Below are 23,255 nucleotides of genomic sequence, written 5' to 3'. Positions count from 1 at the left end.
GAATTCTGTTTCTGAATGTGACATTTCCTTTTCTAGGTAAATTGAAATGAAAAGATTTACTTTTAGTATACCTCTGGCCTTATCTAAAACAACAAACTTTGAAGTTTGGGAAGCAAGCTTCTCACTGAGATTGGTAACTTATCAGTGGACACACACTCTCTGGTTCAGTTCGTTCATTATTTACCAGGGTATTAAATTATTTACTTCTATTTGACCAAGGGAAAACCCCGTTATGCAAGAGTTCTCTAAACAAGACACACAACCCTTCATGTCCTGTTTTTTTAAAATAAGGTTTAGGCTAAAACCAAGAAGCCATAAAACAGCTGCATAGAGTCTTGACTAAATTCCCCCCACTGTGTTAATGTTTTTCCTATAACATTCAAACCGACAGCCTCCTGCGTCGCCTCAGTTTTCCAAATTCAATATACGAGTGTGTGTGGAGTGCAGATATGTTCATCAGACTTCTCTTTAGTTAAACCTATTGGTTTAAACCTTTAGTTAAACCTTTTGGTTTAACTAAAGAGGTTAAGAAGAGACGTCTGATGAGTGAAGACGAGCTGGTTGCTGTCCATGGTGCTGAATGGCGGCCATGGCAGCGGCAGAGCAATGCTCGGCTGCTTTCATTCAGGCGCAGCTCTCACAAAGTGCTTTTTAACACCTTCTGCAAGGCTTTAGCTGATGTAATTGATCGTGTCATCTCGCGCCTCTCGGGGTGAATCCCATCCCACTCTTCGGCACATGAGACCCGTGCCTGCCAACCTGATAGGCAGTCATGCCACACATGGAGTTAATTCAGATGCCTGCTCCTGAACAAGATGAAAGATTGTGTTTGTTCCAGCGACTTGAACTGATCCCCTTGATACTGTAAGCTTGCTGCACTGCAGCTTGTTTTTTTTTCTCTGCTGGTATCTTCTGCACTCCTCCGCTCACCTTCAACTACCAAAATGTGTAGCTTTTAAGATAAAATGTTCTGAAGAGTTCTCCTTCACCCAAAATATGAAAATCACAGAAGTGCAGAGGTTTGTGTCTTTCTGCATACTTCGTCCTTGTGTGTGTGTGTGTGTGTGAGTGAGTGTGTGTTTCCTCAGATACATGCTACGAAACAGAGACAGAATAAGAAGAAATGCCTCCATGCTCATGTAGAGATAAGAGCATGCTAGTGAAAAATAATTACATCTATTGGGACTTGAGAACCTCTTCTCGTGTGCAGCACACACAAGAATGCACATGTGTAACAGAAGTTGATAAATACACGAATTCTCTCGCATTCGTTCTGCATATTGGATTCAAATTGTTCTTCATTTGGTTTCTGGCTGATTGGCTGCCATATTACTGCTGCTGTGGAAATTAGGAGGACATGTGTGTCACCTGAGAAGTCTGATACGCTGCTGCTGGAGAGATGCTTTTTGGTTTGGTAAAGAAGTTCTGCTGCAGTTGTGCCAGTTCACTGAGTCATGGGATGAAAATAGTAATAAATCTGAACTTACGGACCGTGTAGAATAATGTATTAATATAAACCTCCATTTTGGAGCTTCTAATTTAATTGCTTGGACTTTCATTACATCACCAAGTCTCCCACCTGTGCCTTCGAAACAGCAAGTAAAAATAATCCCGACTGCAATGAAAAGATAAGAATTCACTCCACGCCGGGGGATAATCTCCTGATAATGTGTTGTGCAGCAGTGAGGTGTGAAGCGCAGGTAGCTGGTGGTAGTCATTTAAAAGTCCCATTACCAGTCGCACAGACAGCCTTGCCGCTGTGGGATTTACAGAAGTATTGGTCCTCTGAGAGGCTGGAGTTACCAACACCGGTGCAACAAGGATTGCTCTTCCAAGAGAGAGTCACTTATGAGATTAGGGAGCAGAAATAGATCAGGAGCAGCGGTTTGGGTTGTATTTTTATTTGCAGTTTGTTTTCCCTCTCCCTCTCTCTCTATTTATCTGCTGAAGTCAAAATTAGTTGCCTTATTGCAGCGCAAGAAGAAAATGTAACTCAGTTCTAGTTGGTTGGATGGCCTGTATTTTACTGGGGGGCTGTTTTCATCCCACTTTAAACTTTTTCACCAAGTGGCATTTACAAATCAGTTTGAATTGGGGTTGTATGCAATAGAGCAATATAAAGTTGTACATATTTGTGAAGTGGAAGCAACATGATGCTTAATTTTCAGATATGAGTAGACTACCCAAAAATTATACTCAAGATTACACTTCAACATATTTTTACTCAAGTAAAAGTAAAAGGTAGCCAAAAATTACTCAAATAAGAGTAAAGAAGTAACTAGTAAAAATCTACTCAAGTACTGAGCAACTGATCAAATCATCAATCATTTCATATTTATAAATTACATCATTAGATGGACCAAAAAGCAACGTTAAGTGGAAATTTTGGTATTTGAAACCAAACCAAAACCAAAATAGTTCATATAAATAAAAACATATAACAAAATCAAGCAAAACAAAATTTTTCCAAATCAGTTTCTTTTGATAAAAAACTTAAAACAAAAACTGCAGGTTTGTGTCTGTGTCGGTGAATATTTGGTTATAACATGTTTGTTTCTCATTCAGTGGGAAGAAAATCCAGAAATTTTACTCAAGTAAGAGTAAAAATACTTCATAATAAAATTACTCATGTAAAGGTAAAAAAAAAAAAAAAACAGCGTAGTAAAAATACTCCTAAAAGTAATTTATTTAAAAAAATTTACTCAAGTAATGTAACTAGTTACTACCCTACTCTGTTTTAAAACTCTAGTTTTAAGACATAAACCTAGAAGAGTGTAGTGTGATTAATTTCAGGAAACTCCCCCTATAAATTCTATTGCATCCAGTTTAAGAGTCACTTAATTAGCCATCCAATTGTGTGTAATTCATTTTCAGTGTAAATTTAGGTTTTCTGTGAACAAAAACCATGAAAACCACGGAACAAAGCAGGCAGGTTGGGAATAAAGTTATGGTGAATCTTAAAGCAGAGTTACTTTATGAAAAACCTGAAAACAGACAGATCTACATCTAATTTAGAATCTGTGGAAAAGCTGTTGTTTCTGTAAACTGTCCGTCCAATCTGATCAGGAATTAAATGTTTAGCACAGAAGAACTCACAAAACTGGTGTCTTGTAGAGACATGCCTGAATGCATTTCAGAGAGATCTGCAAAGTATTAACAACCGCACACTTCCGATTTTTGCAAAACATAAAAAAAAGGAATAATATTTCTTTCATCTTACACCAACTCAAAGGAGTGTTTAAATGTATCACGGAAAATCTGTTGAAGTTTGCGGCCATAGTGTAATTAAATGTGCAAAAGTGTGAGGAGTATGATGAATACTTTTACAGCTACTGTCAAATTGACATTAAACCTCAGTGTTTTTATTATCCGTCTTTTATTTTCTGCATAATCTGGGGTCCAGTTGAGGAAGCAGCAGCCGTAGCAGAGAAACTCAGACATTTATCTTCCCAGCCACTTAAACCAGTTTACATAGTCAGATGACATTTAACGTTTTTCTGACTAAAGACCAAAATCTTGGATTTTCAGGTGATTAATTTAACTATTCAATTGTGAGTGTAAGTTTAACCAACTTGGCTTTTGCTCATCTCCACTCACTATTTGTTCAACATTCCAGCGTTTCTTCTTTTTAATTAGCAATTTATCTTCACTGATAGCTGAACTCCAAGTTATTTTTCTTCTTCTAAGGAATAAAATTCCCAGAATCTGGGATTACAGAGGTGGCTAACTGATGGATCAATGATTTGTGGCAGCCAATTGTTTATATTCCTCCCTCGATCAATGGGCTCTTCCTCCTTTCATCAAGAAGCTGAGTTCATCGGGTCATGGCTTCGTTATTTATCAATATTAAACATAGAAATGTTGAGCACGAATTTGAGTCTGGCCTTTTCAGTCAACATAAAGTGCTTTGGTCAGCACATTTGCAGACCTTCTTTTTTCATTTAAGCAATTACTGTACATCACGTTATATAATCTTTGGGACTTTGTCCTTGTGTTTTGTTTTATTTAAGAATTTATCTTTTATTTCCAGATTCAGTTCAATCCTTAGCCAGTTTTCTTTTGTTCATCTTGTCATGTATTATTTCAAATTTCTCTGACCTTTGGTAAATCTTTGAGTTTCCTTTTTTAAAGTAAACTTGTTTATTTTCACCTTACATTTTGGTTCTGCTCTTTGCCATTTCATGTCACATCACAACAACTACACAAATGTATTTGTTCTGATTTCTTGTTAATCTTGCAGATTTAACTGGTAAACTAATACATTTTGCAAACTCTCTCATTGCTTTTGGCCAGTTGCCTAAGCTGTGTTTTCTGTTGGTAATCCCTGAGCCATGTCTGATGCATTTGCTTGCCTGTGGAAGTGTGCTGTCCATAAAGCTAGCTTTTAGGAAGATGCAACAACAGCTCTGATTGACAGTACCTGAGCTCGTTCTATACCACCTCCATGATTACAGCTGCATCTTTGAGGGGACTGATTCTTTTTTCTAGTTGCCTTCTGACAACACTTTGTCATTTTCAATCTATTCTTTTCTTTTCCGTGAATTATCTGCCTTGCTGAAGATGTCCAGACAGTCAAAGTGGACAGATCCTCAACTGAAAGAGATGTAAGATTTGCAGGTCTTTTCATAATCATGCTACAAAGGCTAACAGGAAATAAAAAGTACACTTTTTCTAAAGTACTTATATTGCTGATAAGAAATCCTCTTTGTTTCAACCAATAAAAGAAAAGTTTGAAATGATTGAATTGCCATTACTCTTATTCTTATTTCAAAGGAACATTTAGCTTTTCGGTATTTATTTGACCCAACACCACACTGTATAAATTTGAGGTTTTGGTATTTTGTTGACCTGAAGCAACATATGGACATTTAGAATCATCTCTTTCTTTCACAGGATTAATTGTAACTGTGTTCAAAACCACACACCACAACTTTAACAATGATATACAATGATGAAGTTAAAACAAAAAAACAAAATGTTTCTTACTACTTCACTCCAACCCCCCCTGCCCCCCCCCCCCCCAAAAAAAACAGGGATATTTGTGGACAAATTAGTGCATCACATTCATCTTAACATATCAGCGGGTTAGATTAAAAAATATTGCCAATTCATGTTTTCATGTTTGATTTTGTAAGATTGTATATGTAGGCATGAGTAGTTGCAGTAAATAGTTTACTTACCTCATTTCCGACATTTCGGTTGCTTCAACCTCCACCCTTAATTCACAACTGATTCAGTAATACGCTTGTATTTTATGGTTCTAGATCATTAAAAGCAATATAGCCCTTCAGAATTACAGATAAAGCATTTAAAGGTGCAACTGTCACTATGTTTTAGATGTGTGAGAGTGGGAGCCATGTTGGATTTTGATGCAATTCGTGGATGTTGCAGTTAATTTTTCCCAACTTGGCACTGCACTGAATTTTTCTATTAAATTCAGTTTTATTATTTTTGGACCATTTAACAAGAAGGAACTTAAAAAAAAAAACAAAGAGTCAATGTAATCCAGTCATATTGGCAGATTCCAAGTTTACATTCCAGATTATCAGACAGTGCCGTCAAGTTCAGTTTATCATTCAAACTGATTATAAAACTGGCACTGCATATGGGGTTCAAAGTAAATCAAACATCTTGTTTATTTTAGTTTTTGAAGGTTTAGCTAAAGTGCTACAACCATGCAAATGTCCTTTCCACGTACCACCGCAGTCTGTCAGGAAAACATATGAGTTTAAACATCTGTGTTTTAATTTTACTTCAATAACAGACAATTAAAAAAATGCATTTTCACATGCATGGAGGGAACTGTGCAACACAGGTGTAACAAAGGAAAATGATCTCCAGACTAGAAATCAGTGAGGATAAAGTTGTCCCATCAGTAACCTACGTGATTGATGCTTTCTTTCTCCAACTATCACTTTATCCCTGTAGTCTTTCAAATCAATATGGCTGAGACCGGGGAGCTTTTGATGGCTGTAATCAGTTTCCATGCTGTTCTTCACAAAGCATTCCTCATGAAACAAAATGACACTGACGGGACTCTAAAGCAGCGTCGGGTTCTGAATTGCTGCCAGAAGCCAGTTGATTCAGGGAAATTCATAGATGCGTTTTGTTTGGCTTCTCACAAACACGTTTTTTTATTTATTTTTTTTATTTTTTTAGTTCGGTCACACAGCTTCACGGGAAATTACACATGATTAAATGACTGTTGATTCTGTTTATTTTGGCATAAATCCAGCAGGGCTGTATTCAGAAATCTAATAACATTTTTCACATGGGTGAAAAACAAACAAGTGCACACGGGGAGAGGTGTGCGCTTGTGCGAATATTAGGAAAAGCCTCAAGCAATCAATAAAACAAATTAGCTGGGCAAATGAAGCAAAAATGAGTAAGCCAAGAAAGGGGGAAAAAAATCCATCATTTTCTCTTGACCTTGTATCTTTGTGTATTACTCCTCATCAGCCTTAATCAGTGCATTAGTCAGCATTTTCTGTTCTATTAAGGGGGTTTCAAGCCTTGTTAGAGGACCCACTGTAGAGAGTGTTTGGGTGTGTTTGGAGCAGCAGAGCACAGACTGTGCTCTGAGTCAGCAGACAGGAGTGGAACTGAATGTTAAAATGACTAAATGCTAAATGCCAGCTCAGTAATGAGAAACTGTCTGAAGCTGTCAGCAGCCGCCTGGACCAAACGCTCCAGTTTGATTAAGACTCGTATCGTCTGCGTCCCACAAACAGAAAGCAGACGGCACTCTAAAAAGGTCATGTTTTCAGGCAGAGAGAAACATTTGTTCATTTACCCACTGACATATCTGCATTTCTCAAAGTTGTTTGATGTGTTTAACAAGTTTTTGGAGGCTATAGTCTGTGTGTGAGTCTGTCTCTCTCTCTCTCTCTCTCTCTCTGTCTCTGAGTCTGTGTATGAATAATTATTGGAAACTGCTCTGATATACATAAAACAGAATATTTTTGTTAATTATTCTGCAGTTCTTTGATGTAGAAGGCTTTCATCAACTTCTTTCGGGCTGATTTCTTATCCCAAGACTAAGATCCTAGCATTGAGTAAGGTGACTAGTTGTAAATGTTTTCTGGAGTTCTGCTTTCTGTGCAGTTTGTAAATTTGCTGCAACCTTCTTTGAAATTATTGCTCAGATGTAATGTAAAAGTCATTTAGAGAAATTTGGAAAGGAATAAAGGGAAATGCCTCTGCATATACTTAAACAATATTTCTATGGATATGTATTTACACTTTTTATGCTTTATACAGTTTAAATAAGCCAATTAATTTTACGTCATGTTATTTCCTTACACATACAAAACACCATTTCACTGAACTATGAAACTTACTGAAATTCTCAAATAGTTTAAACAAATTGCATTCTTTAACTTGTGTGCAGCATGCAAGTAGTGATTTTTCAAATAAAAAAATGATAATACAGCAAATTGGCGTCTTAATCAGGAGAGACAAGAACCTTACACTTGGGAGCATATTTGGAAAATCGGCAACTTTACTGAAGAGCTTTGGATTCAACTTGTTTGAATGCCGCAGAACGTGTTATGAACTGGGCCATTCTGGTGGAACCAGCTGCATATTGTCTGAAAAAACAAAAACAAACCATCATCCTCCTACTACTTCCTGTCGTCTTCTTTGTTGTTTCACCTGTAGTAACATCAGGCTGTTGATCATGAGACTAGTGTGAGGTGAAAAAATAGTTTCCATTGCAGTTTTGCAAAATACATCTATTTCAATAACCCCACTAGGGATAAGCGTGTAAAATAAAGGATGGATGGATCTAATTGAATATGCCTCATCCTATCAACCACATCATCCTAGCATAAAAAAACGTTGTTTCAAAAAGAATGTGTTTTCATTAAGCAAATTTATGTTAGTAATTTTAATTTGTGCAATTTTATGATTAATGGAATCGCAGCTTATGATGACAATGAGTCTCTACTTTTATGCTAAAGTTCTGGGCCACAATGTTGAACAAGAAGTTTCATAAAACCGCTATTCATTTGGGAATCAGATTAATTTAGGCTACTCTTGTTATATCTTTGTGCTGTCTATGTAAGTTTACAATGAATTTGCAATATATATTTATATAAGCATATATAAATATATAAATAGATGTTCTAGTAAGTTAAAATTAGCAGTTTTTTTGCTGCCAGCTCCAGCAGCTCCTGTCTCCTTAGCGGCCCTCTCTGTAGCCTTCGTTTAAGCTTCATTAAGGCAGAAACCTGCTGTTGGATGCAGGTGGCAGCCCGCCATGGCGTTGCCTAATCTATAAATGAATCTGCACATGGAATATGCTGATTGTGTGAGTCATGCACAGCACAGCACAATGTGTTTTGCTACGTACTTATTTTAACGTTCGCTGACACACAAACACACTCTCTGGCCAGGGGCTGTGTTTCTGCCCTGCAAGAGAAGAGGACGATGCTTTTCCAGTTCAGGATGGTGGAATTGACCAAATTCCCATATTTTAGCTCAACTATAATTTGTCATCTTACGCATTACTGTAATTTTTAATTTTTTTATCTTAACCACTTACAGAATCGGTGGCTCCATTTGATCATTATGTCTCCTTCAGTAAGAAGTTATTCCTTTGAGAAGGTATTCGTACTGTTTGAAGCTTCCCACATTGTGTGTTATTACTTTTCACACTTCAGTATATTTTACATTATATACATTATTTGATAAACCAAAACAAAGTGGAGCATGATTCAGAAGTGGAAGGAAAGCAATATACAAGTTTTCCTGTTTTTCAACAAATACAATTTAGAGCAGTGGGCCCTCGTTTTCTCTGATAACACTAAATAAAATCCATCTGGCTTCAGATTTCATCTTTTAAGTACACCTGAGGGTAATTCAATCTTACTACTAAAGATTTCCAGCTTATGTGTGAATTTCCGATGCAGCAACTATTAGTGACAGACTTCATAAACTAGGATTTTACAGAGAGCTGCTGCTGAAAACCTCCTCAAAGATGCTCTGATCAAATGAGACCAAAACATTTTTCATTCATGCAAAAATCCTACTGTGGAAGAAAAACTGACATTACCAATATCTCCTGAATACATCAGAATACCCACAGTGGAAAAAAGTGGTTGGAGCAATGCTTTTCTTCTGCATGGACATAGGAGTAGGTCAGACTTGGGACAATGCCATGGAGGAATCCAGAAAGAAAAGGAATTGAAACTGGGAATTCACCTTCCAGCAGAAAATATACAACCAGAGAAACAACTGAAAGATTTACACAAAAGGACATTCAAGGGTAAGAATTAAATGTTTAGTCCTACATCATACAATTGATTCAGGGGGAATGACTCACATGTTTAAAAATAAAAATCTATAATTTTTATTCTGCTTTAGAGTATTGCACTATTTTATTTTATTTGTCTAAAAAAACTTAATGTTCCAAGGGAAGTGAAACTTTTTCAGAACTAGAGTATTTTTTTTTACAGAAAAAAATACTCTAGGTGAATGTCAATCAGATTTTACTGTTAATGAAATGAACTGCATTTTCAACCACTTCCTAAGGACGATCTCCTCTGCTTTGGGAGACATCTTTATAACCCTCAGGATGCTGCTTTTTTCCCCCTTTGGTCATTTTTAAAAATAAATGCAGAAAATATAAAGGTAAAGTAAAATTATTTGAGGCAGCTTGTTCTCACCCGTTGAAATACCTGTGTTTTTTTTACAGATATTTCTTAACTGTCACAAATTCAACTGAAGTCAAAGTGAATGTTGGCTGCAGTAAAGACAGAAGCATGAAAGAAATGACAGGGGTGGGAAGTAGGTTTTCCACCAGTGTTCAGTAAGTTTTGTTGATGTTTGATCATTAAAAACCCCCCCTTTAATTAGATTTTTATGAGATCCGTCATCTTTACGAAGGATCTCGTAAAGATGTAATGCGACAGGCTGGAAGGTGACTGAATGACATGGCAACCAGGTGAGACTAATCAGGAGAATGGAGAGCAGCTTGGTGAAGGACTAAAGGAAAGAGACAGATGAACACAGAGGAAATCAGCCTGACACAAAAGGATCTTGTGACACCAAAAGCTAAAAACTAACAGAAAAATGTGAAGAAACAAAGAAACGAACACATGAAGACTAAGAATCGCTACACAAAGGAATGAAACAGTATGAAACCCCATTAGTCACAAACGTCAACAACCAAAATTATCCAAAGTCAAAACATAGTGACAACCTAAAACCCATCACTGTTGGAAACATGACAGGTTGTGTAAGAAAGTTCCTGTCAACCATAAAAACCCTGAACTGAATTAAATGAAATAAAATCGACCTTTCAGATGGTTTTTGACTCGTCTTGTCCTGTATCATGCTTTTTGTGTTTTGCTTTTGCCAAAAGGATTTACTGAATGATTTGTGTGTGTGTGTTGGGTATATTGGTTGGTTAGAGGTTGTTTTCCCTGGAGGAGAAAAGTTGTGGATGTAATGGGCCCGGCATTTACCTCTACTTGTTTGCAGAGGGCTAACTGAGTTCTGTGGACTCCTCATAGTCCGAACACATGCATGTTCGGTTAATCACTGGGAACTCCAAACGGATAGCAACCTCCTTCACAGGACCTGAGACCGCTGAGGATATGTTGCAATAACATATCTGCTAAATAAATGATTGAGCACCTCACTCATCATGTTCTCCACTAAAGAGTTATATTTTATTCAGCTTGATGGTACTTTTCAAGCACTACCACATTCTTCTTCTATTCTGTTTGATAGCAGGGTTATCATCAACTGGGCAATCATCGCCTCTCCATGTTTAATTCTGTTTCTTGTCTTTTTTCTGTTGATTTGTTTTGTTTCATGTGGCCAAAAAACAGACAGGATCTTGCGTGTGTATCATTGGACAGTCTGATTAAGCAGACAACACACTCCCACTACCAGGCTCTTTTTAACAAAGCCCGCTTTGATTTCACAGGTAGCACATGGTCGGTAATGATGTTCTCAGCTTAGCACCCCCTCCAGAGTGATTGCAGGCCATGTTTGTTGGTGTTGTTTGGATGCATCACTCTCACCGTTGAATAGAGTGGACTCCTGCTGCTGCTGCTGCTTCTCAGCATTCAAATGATCTTCCAATCAATTAGTCATTAAGTTGAGAAGAAAGCGCACATGCAGGATGTCTTTTGTTTGTTTCGACACAGAATGACCTAAATACAGACAGAAGCAAAGTGGCCAAAAAAGCAGACAGTCGCCAGAGCAGACGGAGAGGGATAAAACTTCCCTGCTACTTCGTAACAGTGGTGGAGTTTACTTTTCATTTCAAAGTGGGTTATTTTGGGATTGCTCCTTTTTTCCCCTCTTCTTCTTCTTCTTTTTTAAGCTGCTGGGAGAATGAACACAAACACACCCTCTCACATATGTACACATCCCCTCACTCCCTGACAACAGCAGAAAGCCCTCATTAAGATCAAAGACTTGTTTCTCTTAATTACTCTGTCGCTGAAGCCCTATCCTGCCCTCACATACACACACAGAGGAGAAAACTCATTAGGATGGGGTTATTTTTGAACGCAGGATCACGGTTTCTTGAGAGAGTTTCTCTGTGGTGTTTGAGTTCAAGATTGGGATTAGCATATGACCGCTGCCCCGACTGGCTATTTTATTAGTTACACTTTTTTATTGCTGCCTGACATGCTACAGCCGTCTGAACTCTGAATTGTACTGATGCCACAGTGCGGTTCTATGTTTTTTCCTCTAAGCATTGAGAAGTGCTCTTTAGATCTGACATCAGGTTAATGTAAAAACCCTTTGGAAGACATTTTCTCAGGGGGATGGTGTGTGTGAGTTGACATGGCAAAAGAACAGATGTTTACATATGCTACATGAAAAGACAGATAATTTTGAAGACTAAACTCATCCTGTTTTAAGTCAGTCAGAATTTTCAAATATATTTGTACTTGCACCAGGAGAAATTTGCATACCGGTACATTCTCTTATCAATTTTTAGATCTCCTTCCTCAGACCTAACTGAATAGTTTGTAGTAATTTTGGCAAAATCCTTTAGAAAGAACTGAAGCTTCTGAGCAAGGTTTTGCTTGCACAAACATCTTTAGTTCTGCCCACAAATATTAAGAGGGATTGAGAACATATTTTGTATATGTTACAAAACAAGCTATTTTGTAACATATTTGGTGAATGAACATCCATTAGAAGTTCTAATTTATTCCCAAGGTTTAACTAAATGACTGATGTCAAGAGCAGCTGCATCAATATTTCCACAAAATGTTTCTGTCCCATGAGAAATAATTTGTTTAGTTAGGAACAAATCAACACATATTCTTCATAGTTGGTGTAGTTTTTTTAGGCTTTCAAGTCAGCTATTTCAATATAAATTTCAGAACACTATATCAAATAACGCCACTTACGCAGTGTTCATTTTGTCTTTTTTATTTTGAGTTTGGTTTTCATTGACTGTTCAGTACAAGACTGGTGCACTGTGGATAAAATCTATTATTTGTCTTTTCTTACAGAGCATGTTATTTTTTTACTGTGTATTGGAGTATGTGATAGAATTGATAGGCGTTTTAAGGTGAGAAGATGAACATTTTTATTTCTCTAAAGTAAGATTGTCTTTAATGGCTTTTCTTCAAAATGTTTTTTAAAAAATCTGACTCTTATTGAAGTTCACATTTTTCAGGTGCGAAAAAGAAGCAATGTTTTTTCTTTTCCCCCCCACAAAATTACAGATGATATGCTCACAATCAATCCTTAAAAAAATCCATATACATGAATTTAACAAATTTTTTTCCATCAAATTGGTCTTTAAAAAAAAGTTGAAAAAAGTTCCAAGGAACTCATGTTTAATTGACTTTCTGCCTTCCTGGCATATGAACACCCAGACCCATTCCAACAGCGACTCCTGTGTATCTCGCCACCACAAACTGTGAGGAGGATATTTAGGGAGCTTTGAAGATCACTAATAGAGAACTGCAACAAAGTGTGGCATCCTAGGATCACTAAGTTCCCATAACAACCATTAGATTATATCTGTATCTCAATTCAGCTGCTGGATCCTTCAAAACACATGACCCTGCTGGTCCTTGAAGGCCACATCTTCGGAAGACGCCACAGGCTGGATCGTGTTGAAACGAGAAGGCCAAGTTTTCCATTCATCGTGACCCAGCTTCACTTCTAAAGTCCTTACACTGTAGCTCAGAGAAAACACTATAAAATACTTTGTCCAGTTTATAAATAACAGAATGGCTTAGCACCAAAATACATTAAAGATCGGTTCCCATTGTATCAACCTTTCAAACCACTCAGGTCTTCTGGTTCAAGTCTGCTCTGCATCACCAGATTCACAACCAAACATGGAGAAACAACATTTGCTTTTTATGAGCCACAAATCTGCAACAAACTTGTAGAAAACTGCAAAACTGCTGAAACATTGAACTCCTTTAAGTCAAGACTAGAAAAATAAATTGCCTAGAATTGCATTTGATTAATAACAACTGGAACATCACTAATTTTAGTCCATATTCCAACTTTTCATAACATTTTTGTTATTCTATTTTGTTTATTTTATGTTTTATGTTTTCATTATTTAAAACACTTTGAATTGTCATGTTACTAAAGGGAATTATACAACTAAGCTTACCTTACTTACGTTGCCTTACTTTGTGTTCATCACATTCAATACCAACAAATGAAAAAATAGCAAAAATAAAGTTTATTTAAAAGGGTCAATGTACAGCTCAAACAAATGTCACCATTTGGCCTTTGACAGGTTAAAAAATATATCTAGAATAAAATAGAAAATAGAATTTTGTAGACACACTACAGACTTATAGACATAATCACTGGCACAAACACACACACACACACACACACACCCCTACAGGTAATGGTTACATCACATATATTTAAGTGAAACTTGTGGTAAAAATTGACTAAATGTGAATAAAGCTCCATACAAAGAAAGGAACACTAGAAATTGTAAAATAAGCAAAACTATTGATAATAGGTGTTCACTTTTTATTACATGATGAAAAAAATTAAATATCTTACAGACCGTTTCCTTTTATTATAATAATGTTCTGTTACCATGGTTAGTTTTTTTTTTTTCAAATGTCTGAACCAAAGCATTTAAGTGCCTTTCAAAAACACTCCAACTCCTACTATTAATTACTGAGTAATGACTGCAGTATCAGTCTCATCATCCATGAATAAAAAGTAGGTAGATGGGCTGAAAATCCTAGTTAATGCAAAGAATAACAGTGCATTGTTCCTGTGACATTTCCATAAATTGTTTTAAAGTATTCTCCACAGCTGATTATGCTGTTTAATGAATTTCATATTTCCATATAAAAATGATAAAACGTTGCGGTTTGTTTTTCAAATATTGTAATGCCTGCTGCTGGTCGACTTCTTCACTTTGTCACTTTCCTCCTGAACATAACCTGTGGTTTTATTAGAGTGAAGCCCATCTAATTCACTTTGTGCCTTTTGCAACATGTGATTACCTGAGTTACTGCTACTTTCTGCTCTGCTTGAACTGGTATGATGATTATGCTCTGATATATCTCATTAGCATGGTAATAATCAGAAATAGTGCTGATTATGGTTTTAATGAGCTTAATGCTCTGAAATGAGTCATACCTCAGATAAAACGCTCTGCATTTAAAGTCCAACATTGCATCATGAACGTAGCTTAATCAAATTAGCTCTAGTTGTTGTTTTTCTTTATGTCAAAATGGTTTAGGTAAGAGACTCCAATAGAATTATGATTTTGAGCTTACCACCCTTTTTAAAAAACAACTGGGGATCAAAACACTCCACATGCTGTCCAAAACATGTTTGACAAAATTATATTTTGTTTCGTCTTGTGTAATCTTTCTAAACACACAATGTATGAGAGCCTTTTATGAAGTTGTGACAACCCAAAGCGATTTATGTTTCTTTTATAAATGTTTTCTGTTTTCTCTACGGCCGCTGTGGCTCGCTTCCAAAATGATTTTAAGTTTGTTTTTTCTTCTGTATGCATGTGCATGAGTGTGAATCTCAAGTTTATATATGAAATACAATAGCAGGAAATGCTATTGGCAGAGGGAATCGTGTTAGATCAAGTGTTCCTCACATTAGTAGTGAGACTCCAGTCAAGTCATTGCTCATCCCGAATGACTTCTAACAGACAAGTGTGCAGTTTATAGCCTGTTTTGTTTCCATAAAGCCCCTAAAGAATGTGTGAATCTGTTTACACCGTCTCAAAAACACTCCCCGAGTGCCAGGCTGACAGTGTGCATGTCCTTTGTACTTGCCAGAAAAGACCTATCTTTCTCATTTCACAATCTGCTGCTGGCTGTGCGTCTCTGGGTGTTTGTGTGTATCTCTGTCCATATTTTCGCATTTGTATGTGTGTGGCATGTTGATGGCACACCTGCCACTTCAAAGCTGAAGCCAGATGTAGAAGCACAGGGACTGGAACCCCAGTAGGAGGTACCCAAACAGTTCACTATTGTATTATTACATTTATGCATATTTATTCATGCAGAAACACAATGGCTGCAGCGTTTTTGCGATGCTGTAAAGCCCCGTGTCTTCACCTGTGGTCCTCTTTTGATGGGCCAGTCTGCTGAGGCACCTTTCAACGACACTATAAATCCAAGATAAATAAAAATCCTAGATCCAGAGTTCAAACTGCGTAAAACTGTCTCACTTTTTTCTTTTAAGATAGCTCATTGTATTAATTTCATCTTTAAACATAGTCTATTTTTTCATATAAGCCAAAATAGATGCATTATTCAGTCTTTCTCCAACTTAGAAAAGCTCAGTTAATGTAGCTGTAGCTGTAAACGGAGAATAATTCACACCTAGGTATGGCTTGCTCTTTAATCACTGACTTTAAAATAAATGCTTGGAACCTATACTGAAAAAAGGGAATGGCCCTCCAAATAATAAAAAAAGAGTTAATTTGCCACATATAATCAATTTAAGTTTGTCAAACTTGCTTTATTTACATTTGCTTAACATGATAACATAATAAACTTAATATATTTACTTGGATAGTCTTAATTGGATTACTTGTAACAAATTCACTCAATTCTGGTAAATTGGATCACTTGTTTTCTTTTTTCGCTGTATTAGCACTCATTCTTAGTATTAGAATTTCCTGTTTAAACAATTCACCCTGAGAGTACCACTCCAGATGTAAAATACAGCGGTGGCAGTATCATGCTGTGGGGATTTCTTCAACAAGTACTGACCAGAGCTGATGGGGAAATGGGTGAAGCTAAACCCAGGGTAATCCTGGATTATAATCTGCTTGAAAATAGTAGAAACTGGGATAATGGCCATATCTCATGGTTCCATTATACCATGGAATTTGCATTTGCAAAAATATGCAAATATTTTTGAGACATTATGTACAGCTTTTATATCTAAATGTGAATATGATTAAAATCTTAAGACTTCCTATGAAGGGTCTTGAATTTTGATGCAAACAGCTGTGCAAATGCTTTAGCATATTTATAGAGAACAACACAGTTTCAATATTCCTTTCATGCATTAGAATGCTGTCAGGATTCTGTCCATTCAAGTGAGGAAAATCAGACGGGGAGAAAACTAGAGGAAGTAGAATGACATGTAACACACACACATATGGAGGCACACACTTTCCTTGTTTCAGTCATTCTTTGGCTGGCATTTCCTGGGGTTGCTGTCTCTGCAGGAGCTTTTCACACATCCTCCCTCTCAGCCTGTGAGCAACACCGATCTGATGGGCAGAGAAGGAGGGAAAGGGAGTGCAATCAGCCAGATAGTTGGCCAGAGGCAGCCAAGCAAAGAGTGGTAGTCAGGGAACGAGACAGACTGTGTGGGAGTTGAGCCGCCACCTGAATTTCTATTTTACCAAAACCAGACATTTTGATGCAAACATCCAGCAGAGATAAAGTTGGCTGACATGAATGAAAGGTGAAAGAGGTATGTATCTTTTAATGTTCCTGACAGGAAGGACATTTTTGTTCTTCCTCAAACTTAGATATGATCTTTAACTTGTCAGTTTCCCCAAGTCAGTGTGAAAGTATGAAACTTTTACCTCTGCAGAGCAGTTGAACTTAGAACCCTTTGGTGGCAATGATGCATGGGGAAAAGGCTTGTCCTTTGTATAAGTACACTGAGATAAAACCACTGACTTTTATAAGATGTGGGATGCATTAATAAGTGACAACACCACAGCTCTTATATACAATGACCTAAAGCATTAGTTGAAATAGATCAAGATAGATGGTTTCTTAAGTGCTTGGGTTGTTTTTAGAAGCAGTAGAAGTACAAAAACATGCAAGATGAGAATTTTGTACAAGACATCCCCTTTATTTAACAAAAAATTCTATAAAAGACATAGAAGTCTGTCACTAAGATACCCAAAGGTTTAACACAAAGTCAGCCTTCATAGAGAGATCCAGTACTTCTGTATCCTGGAGGAGTCAGAATGGAGCTGCTACTCCTCCATGTTGGGATCTGGTCCAGATGACTCCTAGTGAAGTGTTTGTCTCATCGGGAGGAGACCCAAAGGAAGACCAAGGACATGCTGGAGAGACTGTATTTCTCCACAACACAAAGAGAAATATTCTCTCAGGATTTAGTTAATCACAAATCCTGAAATCAGCTCTCATTGATGTAGTCGCATGGCGAAATTATTTTGTTTGCAGAGATGCATCCGCCTGACAAACTGGACACCAGGCCCAAGTCAAACTTGTTTGACAAAGCTCTGTGCAAAATGTTTAGTTTTTGGTGAGAAGTGTTTTATGGGGATTTTTTTTTTCTTGGACAGCAATGTTAATATTTCATTTCAACTAGTCAGCTTCCACTGTCTGGTGTTTTACTCACAGGAGAAGAAATATTTTTTGAGGAACTTATGAAAGGTGTGTGCGAATATGGACATCCTGAAATGACGACTCTATGTTGATTGAATGAAGTGGGAGTTATTTAGGCTGCCGCCCTGTAACTTGATTCAATGGAATATAATGGATGGATGGATAAGAAAATTGGCTACGTGATCTCACAGACCAGCATCTTTCTAAGATTTTAAGAAGCTGCAACAAGCTGAATTATTAATGACAACAGCTAAAAATACAAAGCAAACATTTTTTAAACGGTCTCCAACATAGACGTATTCGACAAGACCTCCCTCGCCCCAATATTTGATTAACATTAAAGAGTTGAAAAAAAATGCAAAGTGATTTTCAAAGACTGTGCTGGGACCGTGGTGGTAGCAGAAAGATTATAAGATTACTTTGGAGAAAGTGAGAGCAGAAGATAATTGAAATGGCTTGCTGCCAAGCACATACCAACTCTATGGGATATAAAGCAGACTGATGAGGAGCAAAGCAGGCAAGTAGATCACTGGTTTGTTGGGAGGATACACAGATTCAAGAGCTCTACTTAACAATTGGAGGAACTGCTTGACAGATTTAGAGTAGAAAAAAAAGCACAATGACAACATCTTAGAAACTCCAAAGTCTTAAACACAAAATAAAACAACTCACCTGCAGCAGAAAATAACTTATAATACTCAATGTAAAATATTACTTTATTATGAACCTCAACATTATGGTCAGCACACAAATGCACAAAGACCCAATGAGGTCAACTGAGGTCTGACTGGGAGGTATTATGTATTTGCAGGCACATAGTGCAATTTCTTAGCTTAAACAAATAATTATTGCAACCCCAGTTGTCATGAAAATGCTGTATATAATCAAATACAACTTTAAAGAAACTTGATTTGTGATATTTGATGCCTTTAAATTGGCCTCTATCCCTTTAAGAACCTCTTAACCTTTCCAACACGCCCCCTTTAGCACGTCATCACAACAATGCTTCATTGATGCCATTTAAAACCATTGGAAGGAATGTTGAGGTTCGCATGACCAACTCAGCAGAAACGGTTCCACTGGATGTTTAGAAATGTGTGAGGGAGACACAGTAGAGGGGGATGACATCATAACATCATATAAAACTCAAAAAGTGGATTTTACATAACACCATCCCTTCAAGATTTGTAGTTATAACATAAAATGTTAAGACATTCCAGCAATATTAACATTTTTGCTGGACAACGTGGCACACAAACTTTCATCCAATGCAACAGCAGGCAACAACACACACACACACCCCGACACATATGAACCAAACTACTTGAGGCATCTTGAGGTTTTCATGTGCCAGGCCTCTGGGGTGACTTAGTTGTGCTTTTAAGTGCTGAGATCAAAGAACTCTGCATGGGTGTACAAATAAGCTAAAGGCCTGGAGCAGTTGTAGCTGTCATGGGCTTGATAGCCACTTGGTTAGGCAAGGCCATGTGCTGACTGAATAACTTCTCCCTTACCCCTTTCTGCTTCGCGCGCACACACACACACACACACACACACACCCACATAACAGAAAAAAACATGCAAATGCTGAGATGACTCAACAAACACACATCACACAAGCAAACAGCAGCTAAGCTGTCAAACACTACTGTTTTACAAACACATTTAAATACAAATATATGCACACCCAGAAGCAAGAGAAGGTTATGACATTTCCAAACAGCATCACTATTACAGCAAAATAATCTTTTTTTTTTTTTTTTTTGGCGCTGACCTCCAGCAGGGAGGCAGGTAGCTGTGATACATTTTACAGTTGGTCAAGGAGGCAACATGAAGAGTGGGCAATGCATCATGGCAGCTGAAGTTTGAAACACCACACATTCACTTCAATCACATCTTGTGATTGAGCCGCTCTCTCACACTGTGCGTCGTCATTCTGGCTCTGGATTTCTTTATTACACCCTGAGATAGCACTGTTCAGGAAGTCAAATTGAAGCCATGCCGTCCAACAAAATGTAGGGTGGAATTATCTTTGGAGACCTGTGTAATATTTTGATTTTTATCAAAATTAAATGGTATGTGTATCTGCAAACAGCTTAGGGATCTTTATGATTCGTGACCAGCGGAGATGTGTCTGAATACAGATGGTTACACAATGTTGTCTGGGAAACATGAGTCCAAAATGAGACCCCTGATGTTTTACTTTGACCACTGCTTTCATTCTGTTCTAAGTTTTTTTTTTTTTTTTCATAACACAAACACAGGTGTAGGGCTTTTGTTGCTTTTTTAAAATGCACATGACAAAATCACTTTATTTTGTGTGAAATGTAAAAAAGAAAATATCTGCAAAAAATGTTTTTCAAAAAATCACCGTATGTCAGGCGAACCAGTAACAACCGAGCTATTTTTTTTTAAGAGACTTGAATATTTCACAATTTTATTGGAGGTACATTAGAGTGTAAACCTTAAAATTAGAAGGAAATTATTTCATGTAAGCTTCTCGGAAAATTCAGTTGGAAATGGTTTTGATCAATTTGCCCTTTTTGCTATTTCATGATGGTGTAATATTTATTTCTTTGCATTTAGTTTCTTAGTTTATTCTTGTGTTCAGACTTAATTTTGCTTAGATTATTTTCATGTCTTGTCCCTTTGGTTTGCAGATACTTTGACTCTTTGTTCAGCTCTCTTAGTGTTGATCAGTCTCTCTCTTGCTTACATAGCCGTTTCTCATTGCCTCTAATTAGTTTATTTGGTTCTTTTTTCAATTTTCTATCCCTGCCCCAATATTTAAATTCCTGGTTCTTCATTGTTTCTTTCCTAATTTCTCTGTCCATGCTCCTTGTTCTGTTTACTGTATGAAAGATCTGTAAGTTTTGTTTTTTATTGGTTGAGCTAGCTTTGTAAGAGATATCAGAAAGATGAGATATGTTTTAGTTCTAAAATGGTTAGTCTGAGACCTGTCCAGGGCGTACCCCGCCTCCCGCCTGGAACGTAGCTGGAGATGGGCACCAGCAACCCTCCCGACCCCATTAGGGACAAGGGTGTACAGAAAATGGATGGATGGATGGATGGCTGGATGGTTAGTCTGAATTTCTCGAAAGCACTGGAAAATATTTATTTTTACCTTTCTTTTACTGTGAAGGTTTTTTTTTAAAAAAAGAATAAGCTAATCTACCATAAAACTAATGTATCAACTCCAAATAAACCTTAAAAAGCCTTACTCTGACACCCGCATTAAGTTTTCTTATTGTCAGTGTGATCAGAAAATAATCCATGACACTAAAATACTTTGAAACCTTTGGCTACATCAGCAAAATACCACCTGACATTCTGGCCATGTCAGCTAAGTACAGAAATATACAGTTACATCAACTGATCAGCTGATAGCTCAGAATGCAACCTTAGCTCAGGTGTTAGATGATAGCGCATGGATCTGGTGTGAACCCATGGACCAGAACTCTGCTGCTGGGCATTGGTCATGCATCAGTTGGTGCTCTTTAGTAGCGTTGAGTTTGGTGCAAACGCCACACATTTCACTGTCCATTTGCTTCACTCTTATGACTGCTTTTGCTATTACAGCTGCTTCCTGCAGGTCCCACAGTAAAAGTCGACTCAGATTGGTTTCATAAACATAGACATAAGTGCCCTTTAGTGGCCTCCTAAGTCTTGTGTGGGATGTGACAGAACAAGAGATTTGCGGCATGACTGTGCTGTTGACAAATTTGCAGAAATCATGTCAGTTTATGTGAACATGCCACATCGTTCTAGAAAAATGGCAATAAGAACTCGTGACGCTCATGACACAGCATATAAAACTCTTTTTAATTCGGTTTGATATTATAGCACAACTTTACAACAAATGTCTATAGAGTGAATGCATTCAGTTTATAAACGGAAATCAGCCCAATTATTAGACAATTGCAAAACTGTTGTGCTATTAACTTTGCAGCAATCACTTTGTTCACTTCCTGAGCATGCATGTGGCGACAGTGGACAGAAATCTTCAGTACAATCTGCAGTGAACAACATGGGGTTTGAAAAGCTGACACACATTAATCAGATAAACACGGGTCCAGGAATACTATATGGAGAACATTGAGAATTATTGGCAGCAGTGATTTTTGTTCCATATTTGTTGACGCAAACACAGATGTATCTCACTAAATTAGAAAAGTCATTAAAATGTTTGTGTATTTCAGTAATCAATACAAAACGTTGAACTAATAAATAGATTCATTGCAGACACAGATAGGTAAATGTCCATTCTTTACTTCAGTGGTCATGGAAATCTGCACAAGGTAGAATCAAGCAAGAAAACATTAAATATTAGGAGATTCCAGAAATTCCAGAAGATTGTGATGAGAACTGTCCAATGCATCTTTAAAAACTGGAACGGTAGTGGGGACCTTTATGTGGTCAAAAAAAAAAGCCCCTTGAATAACCATGATCAAAATTGATGCACCACTGGATGGAAATACATTTGTGTATAGTCACACAAATACATTGTGACTTTGCACTGTGCCGACAAATCGACACAGTGCCACAGCAATTAAAGTTAAAGGTGGTTAAAAAAATATTAGAGTGTATGATCTATTTTTAAGTGCCTTTTTTGACCAGGTGGTGTATAAAGAGTTTCTCACTCAATAGTTACATTTAAAGAAGCACAAAACTCACTTTCACTCTAAGAAGAATTGGCTTTTGGATCACTGTGGTGATAAATGCAGCTGTGAGATCTGCATTACAAGAGCTTATCCTTTGACTAGTTCCATGAAATGTTTTAGAATAGAAACAAAGTCCAGATCTTTCAACACAGAATGAGTCAGAAAGAAGCTTCCAGAGGGAAAATTTAAACTAATTAGGTCTGTTCTTCGTTCTTTCTTTTCTAATGTCATCACGTCTTAAAGCAGAATGTAATTATTAAGATTAAAAACACATATGAAAGAAAAGCAGAGACAGCGACTGGAAGTCATCTGAAATGCAAGAGGAAAGACAAATTGTATATTAATGAAAGCACACAAGATAAAGATGAAGAAAATGATTCAGCACAGATAAAAGCTTAAAGAGCTTCTATGATTTTGCTCTAATTACCCATGAAAATCTCTATGAGATGGACAAGGAAATGATAATGTCACATTAGGACCAAAATAGTGTTTTTTATTGTAAATGTGCTGTTAAAAATGTTTTTTTTTTATCTTTTCTTTCCTGAATAAATATCAAGAGGTGCTCTTTAAAAACAAAAGCAATCTAGCAGTGCATTCAGTCAATATCAGCTAAAATCATCTAACAATGAAAACACTGATTTAACTTACCAGAAAGTTTTTGGTGTCTGTATATTTTCATTCTTGGGAGCCAGACCTTTTTTTTTTTTATCAAACATTCTATTTCATGATAGTCCAACTACTTCCTGTCCTCTTCTTCTTGGTTTGT

General features: G+C 37.0%; 1 long non-coding RNA gene across 1 annotated transcript in view; it reads left to right on the top strand.

The window, feature by feature from the left end:
* Nucleotides 1–23,255, top strand: part of LOC114151058 (uncharacterized) — a 39,367-nt gene that overhangs the window by 14,700 nt on the left and 1,412 nt on the right. The window lies entirely within an intron of this gene.

Source organism: Xiphophorus couchianus, chromosome 9 (genome assembly GCF_001444195.1).
Source record: "Xiphophorus couchianus chromosome 9, X_couchianus-1.0, whole genome shotgun sequence".
NCBI classification, from domain to species: Eukaryota; Metazoa; Chordata; class Actinopteri; order Cyprinodontiformes; family Poeciliidae; genus Xiphophorus; species Xiphophorus couchianus.
The sequence above is the reverse complement of the archived record's forward strand: the minus strand, read 5'-3'. Positions and strand labels throughout refer to the sequence as shown.